Source organism: Drosophila busckii, chromosome X (assembly GCF_011750605.1).
Source record: "Drosophila busckii strain San Diego stock center, stock number 13000-0081.31 chromosome X, ASM1175060v1, whole genome shotgun sequence".
Lineage (NCBI taxonomy): Eukaryota > Metazoa > Arthropoda > Insecta > Diptera > Drosophilidae > Drosophila > Drosophila busckii.
In genome coordinates this window covers 22061780-22078514 of record NC_046608.1, presented here as the reverse complement: position 1 = coordinate 22078514, position 16735 = coordinate 22061780, and the positions used below count along the sequence as shown (strand labels likewise).

Here is a 16735-nt window from a genome sequence, read left to right as displayed (position 1 = left end):
TCAATGGTTTTGCGGCGCATTCCCAATTTCCATAATCAATAGTTTTGCAGCGCATCCAATAATCAATGTTTTGACGCGCATTTCCAATTTCCAATAATCAATAGTTTTGCGCGCATTCCAAAATAATCAATTGGTTTTGCCGCGCATTCCAATAATCAATGGTTTTGCCGCGCATTCAATAATCAATGGTTTTGCCGCGCATTCCAATAATCAATGGTTGCTGCCGTGCAGTCCTATAATCAATAGTTTTTGCCGCGCACTCCAATAATCAATGGTTTTGCCGCAGGATTAGGTCGCATTTCCAAAATTTTTGGTTTACGGTACTCACAGGACGAGACTCTATCGATCTGCATCAAAAAAGTATGGTGTCATCTAATTGTCCATCAACTTAGAAAATTTCAGACTCAGGGCCGCGAGCAAAGTGGCCAAAAACACAAAATCCGTATTTTCTCCGGAACTACAAGGACTTTATATATACCCAGCTGATAGTCCTTTCAAAAAGGAATCGTTTGGCATCGATTTCGTCCTGATCCTGGCAAGGATTCGGAAGATATAGCCGTTTTTCTGTACACGAAAAAAGCTGTTTTACTCCGCTCCTGTAAGGACTTTCGTCCTTTGAATGATATATTCTGAAAGCTCTCAAGGAGCACTACCTGGACACCAAAGGACATCCTTGTAGTCCTTACAGTTTCCGAGAAAAAGGACATTTTGTGTTTTTGGGCCACATTTTGCGACCTACCCCCTGTAAATTTTTTCAAGAAATTTTTTTGTGCAATTCTAGATATCCTGGTATGCAGTTCGATAGATTTGATGCCCAGGAGCGCGAAAATGCATGTCCTTTTTGGATCGGAAGGATAACAAAGGAGCAGGAGCCAAAAAACGATCACCTTTGGCCATAAAAAATGTAAACAAAAGACTTAGGCAACGAACTTGCTGAAAAATTTCCACTACTACACCAACAACAAGAAGTCAATTGTTTTTGTTGCAGATGAATATTTTATTTATTAATAATTGCTTATATTTATAGTTATATATATATAGTTTTGCAATATTAGGTAGGTATTAATGATAATAATATTAGGTAGGTATTAATGATAAATACAAATAAATGAATGATCATTATAAATAATACAAGCAATATTATAATAAATACTAACAATATTTATATAAAAAGTAATGGTTCAACATCCCTTTTGAGCAGGATATGCATCTATTGCTGTTGCTATTTCCGCTGATAGTTGATAATGAAGTCTTCTGGAGTGGAATGCCATCCCTTTTGTTCATGTGACAGTTAAGCGTTCATGCCGCTTTCCAGAATGCGACGCAGTTGCCACATTTAGTGGTGAAGACAACGCTGGAACTGGCGCCGCAGGATATCGTGCGTTATGTTGTCCTGCATGAGGCAGTGCGCAGCTTCACACATTTTGCTGTAATAAAATAAAATAAAAAATATTAATGAAATTTAAAATACAAATGAATAAAAGAGCACTGTAAATGATAATAATACATACATAGTTTACTTAAAGCAACTGTTTCAAGCAGGATAAGCAGCTATTTTTGTTGGTACTGTAGGCTTCAGTCCAGCTCGCTTCGTTAACTCTCTAGATCGGATGATCAAGTCTGGCGTCTTCCCTATTATAAATGCGAGACTATTAACAGCTCACGCAGCTCTTCAGAATTCGGTGCAGTTGCTCCAATAAGTCGAAATGTAGCAGCTCCCAACGAATAAATAGCATAAAGCCTTGAAATGAATTAATACAAAGCATTAAAGAAATGATACAAACAAATATAATATATAATACATACATATATAACAATGGGCGATTAGAGCATTCTGTCAAACATAACTTGTAGTAATCCTTCTCTCAGAGGACTGCGGTGCCTCTCCAGGGCTGCTCTAGACTACGCTGTGTTGCGAATGCGACGTATATCCTTTTGTTGGATTGGATATATGCGCTAGAGGATGGTGTAGTCCTGATCGAAGCGCACGCTATAGATTTGAAAATAGAAATTTATTAAATATTTTCCAAGCACTATAACTTTGCGTGATACTTACATTCAATGAATTTATTACTCATTCAGCCATTGTTGTTGTTGCGCTTGTTTCTCCATTAGCTATGCAAGTTGTAGTCCTAGTACCTGCTAATAAGTATTAAAGATTAGTAAAAGCTGTGTAAAATATTAAAAATTCGCATGACTAAAAACTCAGATTTGTTGCCCAAGGAAATAAGTTTAAAGATAAACGCAAACACTTGAACATGCACACAAAAATAATCAAGGCAAGCGCAAATTAAGCAGCGAGTGGGAAAGAGAGAGCGAGACTTGTGCGAAGTGAAAGTGAAGTGTATAAATTTTACACCTAATTAAAAAGTAAATGTTCTTTTATGCAAATCAAGTAGTAACCAAATAAATTACGCCACTAAGCAACAAAGAATGAATGAGAAGAGAACGAGAGAGAGAGAAACAAACTTGAGTCCAGCCGCTGAGAGATAAGAGGGAGAAATTAAAGAAGAGAGCAGAGACAGGCGACAAAGCGAGCTACGCGCTTTGCAACTTTCAAAAGTGAATGAGAAAGTGAAAAGTAACGCAAAATGCCGCTAATGCTGGACACACACACACATACACACTCAGTTAGAATTTATGGAAGATGGCGGCGGCCAGGAACTCAGCTCGACAGCGTGTTAATCACACTTAATCTCATTTTTATTTCTGGGTCAGCATCTTTATTTATTTTTTTCGCTGCTTATTGTTGTTGTTGTTGCTCTCTCACTCACTCACTTAACTACAAAAGCGTATCGCATGCAAAGCAGACTAGGCGCACTGCCACGCCCACCAGCGCGTAAATATCCTTGACAAATCTTTTTGCCCTTTCGGCGCGCGAAAGCGCAAATAAAAAGACATTAATTCGTTGTCCTTGCGGGTGGCTGAGAGCGAGAGACAGAGAGGGAGACAGTTGCGTGGGGGTGGGTGGTGGCGTTTTTTTATGGCCAGGTAATTTACTTAACGAACCTGACACTTTCTAATTTATTGCATCGGCGGCGGCAGAAGCGCAAAGAAAATTTTGCGCTTGGCCCAAACTAAAAACCTGGGCCCATGACAATGCCTTTTCACTTGATGATAATTAACTTTCATTATTGTTGCTGCTGCTGATGATGATGAAATAATGATGATGTGGCAATATAGCATAAGGATAGTTGTCTAGCCGCCCAAGCCACCCCCCTTTAGCATATTTATGCTGTTAACCAAACTGAACTTGCCGCACAGCTGCTAAGGTCAAGCTACAAGTGACGAGTGGGGAGGGGGGGTGTCCCAAGTTCAAATTGAGAACTTTAAGTTGCTTAGTTCAAGTGTTGATTAAGTCTTGTGATAAATCAGAATGAATGAATTAAATTTATGCATTTGGCAGAGCAATTTGATTGATTAAATAAAATTTAGTTAAAGTAGTGCAAATTTAAATATTTTGCCAGCACTTTGTTTGCATTTATTTATTATTTTAAGTTATATTATATTTAATTGCTTTATATTTTTGCATTTATTTGTTATATCTATTTAGCAATTTGTTTGATTTATTTAATTTATATATTTATTTGCCAAGCTTATGCTGAAATTTAATTTATTTCTGCTTATTTTTGCAGAGATTTACTAAATTTTGTCTCTAAGCTCAGTTATCGACTTTGGGCCAACAGCAATAAAATAATCATAAAATGCATGTGTGTGTGTCTGTGTGTGTGTGTGTCTCAGCTCAGGGAGCAGCTGAGCTCCTGAGGTCAGCGCATAGGCAAAAAAGCAAAGCAAAAGCACAAAAAAAATATAATAAAATAATTGTGGTAAAGGGCAACCAAATCCTCACCTAATATGCAAATTTAATGAAGTAATTCAAAGGGTCGCCACACAGTCAACTTGCGCTCTCTCTCTCACACACACACACACAGACACATACATAGAGCGCAGCTTGCTAGGCTATGTGTTTTCATTTTAATTTAGCCAGCACTGTTAGCTCCACACATTTACCGCTCATACAAATAGAAAGAGAGCGAGAGAGAGAGCGAGAGAACAGCTGAAATAATTCACGCAATTTGCCGCACATTTCAGGGCAACAAACGTTGTAACCTGGGCCAGTCAACTTAAAAACTTTGCCACCTGCTTAATTAATAAAATGACCCGCGACGTAATTTTTTTTCATTTTGTTTTTTAAGCTTGACCCTGTGGATTGGTTTTAGCCCCAAAAGTTAGACATTTGCTTAAGCTTTTGGCATAGATTTGCCAACTGGCCACCAAACTGACTACCAGTAGTCACATAATTCACTAGCTACGCAGTGAAAAAAAAAACATTCGCCTCACTGAGCGAACAATGGAGAGCTAAAAAGCAAAAGAGACAGAGCGTTGCCAAAATAGAAATTAAGAGTTAATTGCGTTGCTATTAAATTTAATTGTCGCGCTGCGTTCAGCACACCAAAGGCAAAAAAAAAAAAAATAGAAGAAACAAGAAGAAAAAAGAGACAGACACACACACACACACAAATACAAATAAAAGACAAAAGCAAAAAGCAGCGCAAACGTTTTGGCCAAAAGCTGAGGCATTAAGATGAATTGTCTGTGTTTAAATATGCATTGGTGTGTGTGTGTGTGTCTATCTGTGTGTGTGTGTGAATGACATTCAAAGGCAACTCATACATTCAACTGTCAGCTGAGCGGCATTAAGATTCAATTGTATCTATGGCATAAAAATTTCAAGTGGAATGAAAGTTTTTAAACTGAATTTGTAAGTGGCCAACAGCTGCTTAAATTAGCACAAATATTTTAGCTGTAGTCAACAATAAACAATTAACTGATTGTTGCACTTGAATTATTTAGCCAGTGCACTAAACTATTAGCTAATTAAAAAATATGTTTATGCTGACAAAGTGCAATAAGTTGATTGAAAATTTAATTAAAGCAAAGCCGCAAATATTCAAAATTTAAATGCAACTTTTTGATTTCAATAAAGCAACAAATTAAGATTAAGCTGCACTCACCCCAAGCTCCAATTATAAAAGATTGTATATATGGAATAGAACAGAGCACTCATCATTCCAGTTCCAGTTGCGATTCTTTAGCGAATCATTTAGCAATGAAATGTGATCCCAAGCGATGTATGCGTTGACGACTTTTTCCGGCGTGGGCGTGGACGAGGGCTGGCTGCCATTAAAACTAGTGGGGATAGATAACATTTACATACAGTTGGTATTGCTTGCTTATTAAACTGAACTACTTACGCTTAAGAAATATCCAGCGAGCTTCTAGATCAGCTGCAGGATTCGCCATAAAGCAGCTTGGAACTCATTAATGTGTCCGCTTTGGCATTGATGTTCTCCATGACTTCTCCAGTATCTCAGCCCCAACTTCCTTGCCGGCACAAACTTGTTTAGCTCCAGACTAGTGTCAGCAATGCTAAAAGAGAGTAATAAACTTATTAGATGTTTAAATATTGCAATTATTTATTATTATTATTATTATGCCGGCAGCTTGTTCGCTGCTTATTAAATTTACAACAATTCACAAATGTGAAAACTGCATTGGCACGCCTTACACTCACATTCACTCACACACACACACACACACACAGATTGATCAAGAACAAGCAAGAACAAAAAGTAAGAGCGCAAGCCTTTCTCAGAGAGCGTCAGTCAATGCCTGGGCTGAGCTCTGAGTGAGAGCAGCGCTGCTTTCGTTCGTATGCAGTTGATCGACTGCGCTGCGACTACGACTGAACGAGAGAGCACAGCCGCCGTTGCTTAGAGAGCATTTACCGTAGGATGTACATGTGTTTTGCTTTGACTGCTCTGCTAGAAACTTTCCATTCAAATTCCATTCCATGCTGCTTAGCAAAATCAAAACATCAGCTGATTCAAAAGCACAGTTAGGTTCACTGCACTGATGCCATTTGCACATTCGGACAATTTGTAATGATTATTGCAATGGAAGAGTTAAATAAAATGTTCTTATTTAGAGAATAACTCAATTGTCGGATAGTTTGATAACCATTTGTCTAATAGTATTGTAAACTAGTGCTGATCGATCGAGCGGACACGAACACGCACTATATGTATCCATTAGTATTTAGCTCATTGTCAGCTTATTGGCATTATTTGTAATAAACTGATTGTAAATATGCATATTGGAATTATTTATAATCATTATGCTAACAACTGCACTGTTTACTGCTTGTCTAATTACTAAAAGTTCATGCACAACTGAAGTGCGTGGCCCATGTTGACTTAGTACCTGCCAGCCTAACACACACACACACACACACATCTAAGCGCAAATACAGAAGCTGAGAGCAAGCGCAAGCCCCACTCAGAGAGCGGGAGCTATTGTTTAACCTAATGCTTGCTAGGGAGAGAGCGCTTTTTGCTGCTGCAAAGCGAGCGCATCGCCGCTGTTGCTTAGAGAGCATTTACCTTAGGATCTGCAAGTAAGAGCGCAAGCCTTTTTCAGAGAGTGAGAATGCCTTTGCCTAAGCTTGTAAATCAGCCTAGGTGCTAGCGAGAGAGAGCAGTGCTGTTTTCGTTTTCTATGCAGTCGATCGACTGCGGTGCTGCGACTGAAGAAGAGCGGTGCTTAGAGAGCATTTACCGTAGGATGTGGCTGCGTTTTGTTTTGACTGTATGGAAACTTTCCATTCAAAGCAGGCGGCTTTAGCTAAAACATCTGCTGATGTTACAGTTGTGTTTACAGCACTGAGGCCATGTGACAATAGGCATGTTCGTATTGAATATTGCATTTAGTAATAAGTAGTAGTAAATTTATGCATAAGCATAAAAGTAATTGAGTAAATAATTTATAGCAGAAAAAGTGAGCAATTGATGTATAGTGCAGCCAGCCATATTGATTGAGGATTGTCAAAGATTACGCCCAGTGCGCGGCCGAGAGGTTTTTTTTTGTTATATTACGTTTTAGTTGTTTATGTATTGTAATTTAATTAAGTCCACACAGCTGGCATAGACTAACTTGATCAAACCAAATCTCAATAGATTAATTTTAAAATACTTCCAATGTGCGTAATTTGTAACTAAGCAAAAACGAAAATTGTGCGTACTCACCCCAAGCTACAAGTAGAATGCGTAAATTCACCACGCCAGTTAACCAAGTGGCAAACCAATTCCAAGCAATCGGTATATGGATTATCATGGCCACATCCTGCATAGAAAACCAACAAGCATAATAGCATTTAGTAGAAGTCCAATTATTTTAACAGGCAAACAGAAGTATTAGTTGTGTTTACCTATCGCTTTTACTTTATTTTGTTATGTTTAACATTCACACTTATATACAGCTGAACTATGAAAATTCTTTAATATTTAATTTAATAATTATTATGCCGGCAGCTGCGATGCTTACTGCTTGCTAACTTTACGACGATTCGTATAGAACTGAACTGCGTGGCCTACGTGACATTGATCTTAGTGCAAGAACAGAAGCTAAGAGCGCAACTCGCTCAAAGAGCGTGAGCAGCAGTTTATACTAATAAAGCCTGCGTTCTAAACTCCAATAATATGAGATAACGGATTGCGCTCTTCATTTTGAGTGAAACTAAAAGAGCGAGAGCAAAGAAGAAGCATAAGAAACCCAAGAGCACAGTCTGTTAGCTTAAATTATTCTATAAGCACATCATCACACGAGAGGGAGAGAGCAGAGCAGCGCTGCTTTCGTTTGAATGCGCTCGATCGCTCTTCGCTGCTGCTGCAACTGAGCGAGAGAGGACGTCGCTGCCAATGTACGGTGCTTTGCTTTGATTTTGCTTTTGACTGTGGCAAACGAAAACTTCTGATTTAAGCAAAATTTAATTGACAACTTGCATTTGCATATTTCAAACACTAAATAAAATGTTGTCGATTGAGCAAAAATTGTTTGTGCATTAAAATTAAAGTGCTGTTCATCCAGAGAGAGGAGCTGAGTTTAAATTCTCTCTGCTCTGTTTGCGGCATGTTGAGAGGCACATGCGTAAGATAATCATTCAACAAGCTGCAAGTGTTGTCATTTTTATTGTTGCTGCACACACACACCCACAGATAGCAATTGCAAGTGTGTGTGTGTGTGTGTGCTCTATATATATTATCTTTCAGTTTTGTTGCTTGCCAACAATTATGATAATGTGATGTGCACATGACAAACGATGAATTCATACGCCCTGTTGGACGAGAGCTGGAGCTGTTGCCTGTACGGTCCACGTTGGGACACACACACGCACACACACACACACACACGTTGACAGCTGTGGCAGTGGCAGTGCCTCTCGTGTATGCAACATAATTGAAAGCTGCATGCGTCAACATAATTTTCTGACAACTTTAGTTAAGCATGTAAATTAAGCTAAAATAACGATGACATTGCTTACATAAGTTCCAACACACACACACACACACACACACACACGCACAAGTTGAGGCTAAGCTTCAAGTCCTGACAGCCACTGCCACGCCCACATTTCGACTGGCCTGAGCTCTCCTCGGTTTTGGGTTCTAGCTCTAGCCTGGGCTGCTCGGCCCACGTCACGTTGCGCATTTTTCTCTTTTCCTGAGCTGCGGGAAAAGCGGGAAAGCCGCCACGTAATTGGAGCGTGCAATATCACTCTTCATGTTATGACATTTTTTCGCCAGCCAGCCAGTCAGCCAGCCAGAATTATTCGTACACTGCAAACAATTTGTTGGCATAAGAAAAATAAAGCATAAAAATCAAGCATCAAAGGCAATTTACAAACTTTGTGCCTTAAACTTTTTTTGTTTTTAATACTCTAAATATTTTGTAAAGCATTGCTAACTATATTTATATTAATTGCTGCTAAAATTTAAGTATGTCAAGCAAATTTTTTAATAAATCAAGCTATAGCCACAATTTTATATTTCGTAGAGCAAAACATTGTTTAGTTTTATTATATTTTGCTATGTTTGCAGCTAAAATAAAAATTCGACATAAGAATTTTAATAATTTAGTTGCCTTTTAGAGATCTAGGTTAAGACATTCCAATTACTATCCCTTTCCTCTTTATGTTAATTCGCAAATATTAAAAAATAAATCATAAAATTTCATGAGTTTGCTTGAAGGAACAAAAACACAAAATAAAAAAATTATTAAAGTTTATTTACATCAATTTGTTTTTAAAACTTTGGCTTAGCATTTCACTAACTTTAGCTGTGCGCTTAGCATTTTTTTTTTGCAGTGCATTATCTTGTGCTACCTCAAAAGTATTTACATGCAACACACACACACATACAGGCGACTGTTGGCGCTGCAATGTTGCGGCTGTCTGCCTGTGGTAGCACACATATCAAGCTTGTGCCCCACCGACCCACGCCACGCCCACACTCATGCCACACTCGCTTCAGTGGCAACATGCGCTGCTTTTGCTGCTGCTGCTGCTGCTGCGATATGCAAAGCAAACCGTTAAATAGCATAAAAGGAAAGGAAAAGGAAAAGCAACGCCAAGGTTACACACACACACACACACACACACTAAAGTAGTTGCTTATATTTTTATGCGCTGCTGAGACTTTCGCATTTTCTTGGCTCGCTGACTTTCGTTTTAATGCTATGGGCGTGTGGGCGTGGTCACTCGCTTGTAAAATGCAAAAATATGAAGCGAGCAAACAGCTACAAAAAAAAAACACACACACACACACACACACTCACACATAGAGAGCGAACAGATGTTAAATGTATGCTCGTTAGACTTTGGACGCTAAATAAGCGACACTTGCTGCGCATGTAAATAAAGCTGCATATGTATGTGTGTGTGTGTATGTGTGTGTGTCTGTGTGTGTAAATAGTAAATTTTGTTAGTACTTAGTTGGCAGCAACGCGCTTTGGCAATTTTTATGTTGCTTAGTCGCAGACGCTGTGGCGTATGCGTAATATTCAAGTTTACATAATTAAATGTGCCTTGATTTATTAGCTTAAGCTATAGCAGTTAGAGCTTGTCACTAGTATAGCACTCACTAATTATTGTATAACTTTACTTTTTTTAAAATAAATTAAAGCTAATAAAACAATAGTTGAATTTAAATTTTAGATGCAATGCAAGTGATTGCAAATTAATATTAATTTTAATATTTTGCATTTTATGTAGTAAATATGCAAATTGTTTTAGTAGCATTGAATTTAAATTTAATTTAACTAATTATTATTTATGTATATTTTTAAATTGTATTCAGCTAAGCTTATTTTTTCCATTTAATTATAAATAAATAAAATAATAAAATTTTATATGCCACGCAAATTAATATTAATATACAAAATTATTTGCATATTTTGCATTTTATGTTATTGTTAAAATTAAAAAATAAACTTGCTAAGAATTATTCAATATTTTTTTTTAACTTTAAAAATTTAAGTATTTTATTTTTAGGTTTAATGCAGCAAATCTTATTTTTTGCTTTCATTATTTATAATTTTTGTACTCAAACTTGAGCTTGAACTTGCATATAAATAAATAAATTAATGTTTAATTTAGTTTTAATATTTAAAACAATCAATTTATTTATTTTTTTATTAAATGTGCATGTTTTACTGATTTTAAATCAAAATGTAGCACAAATAAATGAACTCAGCTTATAAACTGTTAACTAACTACCTGTGCATAGTCTGGGGGGCGCAACACGCATACGCCATGTTTTACCCGCATAGAGCACAAATGTCAATTTCATTGTTCGCCGCATGCTTATGGCTGTCATCAAGCCAAAGCTAGAGCAGATAGAGAGTGGGGTGGTGTGGGGTGCTGGGGTGGGGCTCTGTTTATTAACGAGAACACCCACAATGCCTGTAAAGTGCTTCATATTACGCCACTAATTGCATAATTTCGTTGCCATTTTTATTAGTCCTTGCAGTGCCTTTGATGTCGCCAACAGCAACAACCCCACCCCACACACCCAACTCAGCGCTGGACTAGCCATTGACCATTCGCCCATTTAGCATTTAACTAACTGCTGGCATTTTCTAAGTCTCGCAGTCGCTGAGCGACAGAGCGAACGAGAGCGTGAGCGAACTCCCGCTGTTCACACAGTTCGAAAAGGACAACGTTGTGTCCTTTGCCTGCTGCGTTGACAGTTGAGTTTCGAGTCGCTGTCGCTGAATCTGAATCTGAGTTCTGTGGCATTTTGCCCATTACAAACTGAAACTGTCGTTTGATTATTTCAATTTTTATTATCATATGTTCAAAGCTAAATGCTTGAGCAAAAACATGCGCAAGTACAGTGAACACATAAAAAGTATAACTTGCTTGTATAAGTGCTATAAAGCAAGTGCAAGCGTAAGCGTAATTTTTATGCATTAAAAATTATAAAAAGAAATCAACAAGTTGTGAAGCTCTGAAGTTTAAATTAAGCAAATAACAAAAAAAATAAAAATTTAAAATGTAAAATAAAAATTTTAAAATAATAAATAATTATTTTAATAATTTTAGTTTGTTAAATAAATAAATATATTTATATTTATATTATTATGATTAGCCCTAGAATTTCTGTTGGCCTTCATTATTTATGCAATACTTATGGTTTTTTTTTAATATTATTATTAGTTTTTTATAATTTATTTTATTGCTTTTTATTTGATTTATATGAATACACATTATTCTAATTTAGTATATATTTATAATTTATTTTTATTTTTATTACTATACTTTATATTTACTTCATTACTTTAATGCAATAATTATTTTTTTTTTATTATTATTTTAAGCTTTTTATAATTTTATTCTATGTGCTTTGTAACGATTGTTATTTTTATTTTATTTTATTTGATTTGTAATGTTTTTTTTTTTATATAGTGAACAGCACAAGTTTCATGTAATTTTTATTTATTTATTAAATGAATTTCTATGCAAATTAAATGGAGTTCAGTACTTATAATTTGTTTAAAATAATAAATTTAAAACACTCATGACTTTTATTTGTTTGTAATAAAAATTAAAATAAAAGCATGAAACATTATTTTCTTACGCTAATATTAAAAAATTTAATTTATGCATTTGTTATCAAATTGTTATCAAATTAATTCAAATAGCTGCAAATAGTTTAGCAACTGTTGCAATTAATGCAAGCTCCACTGTACTTTGTAAACTCAACAACAAAGCACTATATAGCAGCATTATTGTTATTTGAATCTTATGCCGCTGCTTCGATATGCGCATACTAATGTTCGCTTTGGCATAAGTTTTGGAGTCGAAAATTGAAATAAACGTTAGTCTAATGGAATAAAATCGGTCGCGACTGCTTCATTAAGCAAAGTTGAGGTCAACTGACAAAATCAACAGTTAATGGCAATTGCTTGCGCATAAAGTTCTGGTTATTGCTATTTATATAAATACTATATAAATAGACGATTTGAGAGGCTGAAGCGTAAATAATGAATTTCAATAGAAAAGCGCAGTTGGAATTTTTGTTGGCAATTAAGACAAACAAATGGAGCCTAAATAAATAAAAGAAATATAAACAATGTTTGCCAAAGTAAAACAAATCATTTTTGTATATAAATGCCAAGTGTATAAAAATTATAGCGTAATGCAATATTACGCATACGCAGTGTGCTCAGCCAACTTGACTTGCAACGTGCTGCGTGCTGCGGCTGCAAACGAGCGAAAGCGAGAGCGAGACAGAGCATGTGGCATATGCGGAGATTACATTTGCAGCAATGCATAAAGTTGAAAAAAAGTTGCAAGCCCCACTAAGCCACAATGGCCACGTCTCGTTGCAAGCTTGACATTTATTATCTGCCCCAAAAAATTAAGTTGTGGCCACACACACACACACACACACACACACACACACACACAACTATGCCTAAGGCTAGCCTCAAGTGTTAGCTAGAGCGAGAGCGAGAGCGACTGAGTTGCATTTGCTGCTGTCAGCGTCGACGTCGCGGTCAGCGTCGACGCTTTGTGGTCGCCTTTATTTGCCTGCCCAGGCTTAGAAAGAGACACACACACAGCTGTGTGAGCGAGAGCGAGCGACTCGACTCGCTTTTGATTTCACAGTCCGCACACGTTTTAGGCAAATGTGAATTTTTCGCTAAATGTTTTGTAAATGTTTCCGCTACTAACTTTATAATTAGTTGCAAGTGTGGGCGGCTGTGGGGGCGTGGGGGTGTGGGCGTGGCAAGCGGATGCGCATCAAGAAAGCTTTTGCGGAAATTGTATAAGTTAAGCGCCAGGCAAAGGCAGCGACACTTTATTGCTGCTGCTGCTGCTGCAGCATGCAACACGCAGCTTGCCACACGCCACGCGCTGCGTTGATAACAAAAGCGTCAGACAGACACACACACAAAGAGGCAAAGCGACACTTTAAGTGATTGCAACACAAAAGTTTAAGCGCCACAGCAGTTTGTAAATTAAACAAATGCCAAGAAATTAAATGAATTTAGTTCAAATGCAATAAATTTACTTTAAGCTGCAAAATATTTTAAATTAATATAATAGTAAATTCAAATCAATAAGCTTCAATTTAATTGTTCAAATTAAAATCAATAAACGTTAAATTTTAAAATGAGTCTACAAAAAAAAAAGCCAAACACATTTAAATTTGCAGTAATTTTGCCAAATTAGAGCTTTTGTTGATTTGATTTTAATTGATCGGCTTCATAATTTTTTATATATACAAACATATTTGTAAACCTTAAATATTGAAAACAACTAAATCCGATTTGATTGCACAAGCGTTAGCGATTTGCAAAGTTTCGAAATTCATTAAAAATATATTTTTTAAATGAATCTTTTAATTGAATTTTCATTAATTTTACGCCAACAGCAATTTATATAAAAAAGCAACAGCCGATTTTATATCATTAGCGTTTCAGAATTTTTAAAGTTTAAAAATCCAATCAAATTATATTTGAATCTTTTAATTGAACAATTAATCAATAAGCCTTAAAAATGTTCAATTATACGTCAACAAAATTTATATAAAATAGCAGCAGCCGATTTGATAAGCAATTTTTAAAGTTTCAAAATTAATTCAAAATATATTTTATTTTTAAATGAATTGCACAATTAATCAATAAGCAACAAAATTATAAATTTTAAGCCAACAGCAATTTATATAAAATAACTTGATTGCTCCAGAGTTCGAAATATGCAAATATTCAAGAAATATTGAGATTCATACAAAATATATATTTTTTTAAATTAAACCATTCAGCAATAAGCGTAAAATATTTTTTTATTTCAACTACATAAAGTTATATAAACATAGCAACAGCCGATTTGACTTCACTGCAGTTTGAAAATCCATTTTAAATTAATATTTTAATTGATTAAAGTTTTTCAATTTCAAGAATATAATAAAACAGCAACAGCTCAATTAATCTGAATTTTGTATTTTATACCAACATAAAATTTTATAAAATAGCAACAGTCGCTTATAATTGCAAAGTTCTGAATTCAAATTTGAAATGAATCTTTTAATTTAGCAGACACAATGGATTTAAATTTATTTGAAATCTCAAAGGCTTAACGCAAATTCTACTGCCCCCACCCACCCAACCCCCTCCAGTACCCAAAAGCACTGACTTAACCCACTCGACTTGCTAATTGCGTTCAGTTCTAATTCTAATTTGTATGCATTGCAGCTTCGATATGTCGCGTCTTTAATTTTGTAATTTCTTTTATTTTCGGGTCGGTCTTGCGGGAATCGTTGACTGATTGATTTGGTTTGGTTTTGGGCACAGTCTGGTCTGCTGCTGGCCTAATTAGCATAATGCTGTTTGGCTTTTAATAAGTTGACAGCTGTGCAGACAACTGTGGGTGGTTGACTTTGGCTTGGGCTTGGGTTGCTTTTAATTAAAAGTTCAGACAGGTGTAGGCTGCGCTTAGACGCGCGTGCAATGCAAAGCGAAAATCTAATTAAAGCGAATGAGCAGAGAGTGAGAGAGAGACAAGATTTAATTAAATGGCTGCTGAGCTTGAGCAAAGATCGCAGCAGATCGAGCGGCAGTTTGAAAGTTAAGACTTTAGGCTTAAAGCAGCTCAAGTCTTGTCGCTCAGCCTAGTCGCTCAGCAAGCAGAGAGATAGAGAGAGAGACAAGTTCGGTAGTTTAAAAGTTTCGACCTAACTTAAAGCAGCTCAAATCTTGTCGCTCAGCCTAGTCGCTCAGCCTAGTCGCTCAGCCTTGTCGCTCAGCAAGCAGAGAGACAGAAAGAGAGAGAGAGAGAGAGAGAGAGACAAGTTCGGCAGTTTGCAAGTTTAGAGTTAAAGCAGTTCAAGTCTTGTCGCTCAGCCTAGTCGCTCAGCTTTGTCGCTCAGCAAGCAGAGAGAGAGAGAGAGAGACAAGTTCGGTAGTTTGAAAATTTAGACTTAAAGCAGCTCAAGTCTTGTCGCTCAGCCTTGTCGCTCAGCTAGGAGAGATATAGAGAGAGAGAGAGAGAGAGTCAAGTTCGGCAGTTTTAAAGTTTAGACTTAAAGCAGTTCAAGTCCTGTCGCTCAGTCTTGTCGCTCAGCCTTGTCGCTCAGCAAGCAGCAAGCATAACAGACAGACAGACAGACAGTTAGTCATTGGGTCGACAAGCTGCGCCGTCGTCTTGGCGCTTAAAAGAAACTGTCCGCATTATTGGCTGAGCTGAGCGTTGTGTGTGTGTGTGTTGCATGCCACACGGAGCTTGCCACAACGCGACGCCTGCTCTGCTTGAGGCAAACAGGGCGGCAGCAACATTGACAACGCCGTGTTTATATGCAACATTTGACAACTTGGCGTGTGGCATGTTGCAAGTGATGCCAAAAGCATCGCATACGCAGCTTTTGTAGCTGCCACACTGAGTTTGGCATTAGCAACAGCCGCGACCCATTACTGATATTGCTACCGCCACCAGTGGCTGCCACCAGTGGCTGCCACCAGTGGCTGCCGCTGCTGCTTACAGCCAAAGTCATAAAAGTTTTTTCGGCTTAGGCTGCAACGAAGCTGGGGGCGGGGCTCGGTGGGCGGTGAACGTTGCCACGTGTGTCGCTTGCAAATCCAAAAACAAAAAATAAAGGAAATGCAAAATGCCAAAAGCACTTTGAGAAATTCTTAACAAGCTCAAACACAAAATCATTTTGAGATTTATCAAGCGGCTAAATCGAAAATAAAATTTAAAAACAAAATTTAAGAAACTTTCATTGCAAATGCTGAACTGAATAATTTGCTTGCTTTGTTTTTAATTTATTTTTAATAAACAAAGCAGCATAAAATGTTTTAAAGCTCAACTGAACTTGCTTTTCATATTGAACTTTGTTTATTTTATTGACAATTTGATTGATTGATAGTTGGAAATATTCACAAGCTGATTATAAGATTTGCTATAATTCACTTTATAGTTTTGAATTGTCGAATATTCGTGCAGCAATTTGTTATAGAAAATAAATTTGAAGCTTGGAAATTCGAAATTAGTTTATTCATATATAATTCAAAAATTGAATTTTAATTATGCTAATTGCACTGCTTTAATTACAATTATTTTTTATAGTTATGAATGCTAATTTCAAATGCCAAATTCGAGCAGCTATGCAATTTTTTAAAATACGCTTTATATAAAATAAATTTAAAGCTCACCTGAAGTTTGTTTGTTATATTGGCATTTGATTGATTGATTGACAAGCTGAAATAAGAATTTAATTTATTAATATATAACTAATAGCTTTATAAATAATAATTTTAATTGCACAGTTCGCACAGCAAATCAGTTTAGATATTTATAGTTGGCAAAATACACGAGCTGAACTTATAATTTTGT

General features: G+C 36.5%; 1 long non-coding RNA gene across 1 annotated transcript; it reads right to left on the bottom strand.

The window, feature by feature from the left end:
- Positions 1-1183: 1183 nt before the first annotated feature.
- LOC108606123 lies at positions 1184-16589 on the bottom strand. The gene is made up of 8 exons (XR_001915419.1): positions 16555-16589; positions 7086-7182; positions 5256-5430; positions 5016-5190; positions 2057-2142; positions 1807-1990; positions 1512-1741; positions 1184-1427 (listed from the first exon to the last, which is right to left on the bottom strand). It is a non-coding gene; the product is annotated as an uncharacterized LOC108606123 (long non-coding RNA).
- Positions 16590-16735: the final 146 nt, after the last annotated feature.